At 63.0% G+C, this 1545-nt stretch overlaps 1 long non-coding RNA gene across 1 annotated transcript; it reads left to right on the top strand.

Annotated features, from left to right (window-relative positions):
- LOC104916893 lies at positions 1–375 on the top strand. Its single transcript, XR_796700.3, has 3 exons — positions 1–21; positions 100–174; positions 274–375. It is a non-coding gene; the product is annotated as an uncharacterized LOC104916893 (long non-coding RNA).
- Positions 376–1545: the final 1170 nt, after the last annotated feature.

Raw genomic sequence — 1545 nt, 5'->3', positions numbered from 1 at the left:
AGCCCGGAGCAGCGCCCCATGGTGAGGGATGGGAAGGGGGACGGGAGGGGACGCTTTGGGGACATCGTCCTCACCTCCTGTCCCCCCAACCCCTCCCAGGGCGTTGTCCCCTATTTGGGGACATTCCTGCGGGACCTGGTGATGCTGGACGCCGCCATGAAGGATGAGGTGGAGGTGGGCACCCGGCTGTCCCCAAAGGGGGGGTGGGGTTTGGGGGGAGGTGGCTTTGGGGACAGATCTGTCCCCGTCTGCAGCTCTGTCCTCGTCCCACAGGACGGCTGGATCAACTTCGAGAAGCGCCGCAAGGTGACCTGCTGTCCCCATCGCTGTCCCCATCGCTGTCCCCATCGCTGTCCTCATCACTGTCCCCATCGCTGTCCCCCGTCCCTGTCCCCATCCCTGTCCCCCTCCCTGTCCCCTATCTCTGTCCCCTATCTCTGTCCCCCTCTCTGTCCCCATCGCTGTCCCCATCGCTGTCCCCCGTCCCTGTCCCCATTGCTGTCCCCATCCCTGTCCCCCTTCCTGTCCCCTATCTCTGTCCCCCTCTCTGTCCCCATCGCTGTCCCCATCCCTGTCTCCCCTCCCTGTCCCCATCGCTGTCCCTTTCCCAGTCCCCATATCCCTGTCCCCGTCCCCATCCCTGTTCCCCTCCCTGTCCCCCTCCCTGTCCTTATCCCTGTCCCCCATCCCTGTCCCCCATCGCTGTCCCCATCGCTGTCCCTTTCCCGCTCCCCATATCCCTCTCACTGTCTCCATCCCTGTCCCCATCCCTGTCCTCATGGCTGTCCCCCATCCCTGTCCCCATCCCTGTCCCCAACCCAATGTCCCCATCCCATTCCCGATGTCCCCATCCTGCTGTCCCCATCCCCATCCCAATGTCCCCATCCCACTCCTGCTGTCCCCCTCTCAATGTCCCCATCCTGCTGTCCCCCTCCCCATCCCAATGTCTCCATCCCATCCTGCTGTCCCCATCCTGCTGTCCCCATCCTGCTGTCCCCATCCCATTCCTGATGTCCCCATCCTGCTGTCCCCCTCCCCATCCCAATGTCCCATCCCATTCCTCATGTCCCCATCCTTGTGTCCCCATTCCACTCCTGCTGTCCCCATCCTGCTGTCCCCATCCCATTCCCCATGTCCCCATCCCAATGTCCCCATCCCAATGTCCCCATCCCACTCCTGCTGTCCCCATCCCAATGTCCCCATCCCATCCCAATGTCCCCATCCCATCCCAATGTCCCCATCCCACTCCTGCTGTCCCCATCCCAATGTCCCCATCCCATTCCCGATGTCCCCATCCCAATGTTCCCACCCCACTCCTGATGTCCCCATCCTGCTGTCCCCATCCCATTCCCGATGTCCCCATCCCAATGTCCCCATCCCAATGTCCCCATCCCACTCCTGCTGTCCCCCTCCCCATCCCAATGTCCCCATCCCATCCTGCTGTCCCCATCCCATTCCCGATGTCCCCATCCCAATGTCCCCATCCCACTCCTGCTGTCCCCATCCCAATGTCCCCATCCCATCCCAATGTCCCCATCCCATCCC

This window comes from Meleagris gallopavo, unplaced genomic scaffold, assembly GCF_000146605.3.
Source record: "Meleagris gallopavo isolate NT-WF06-2002-E0010 breed Aviagen turkey brand Nicholas breeding stock unplaced genomic scaffold, Turkey_5.1 ChrUn_random_7180001950610, whole genome shotgun sequence".
NCBI classification, from domain to species: domain Eukaryota; kingdom Metazoa; phylum Chordata; class Aves; order Galliformes; family Phasianidae; genus Meleagris; species Meleagris gallopavo.
Note: the sequence above shows the minus strand (reverse complement) of the source record. Positions and strands in the feature narration are given on the sequence as shown.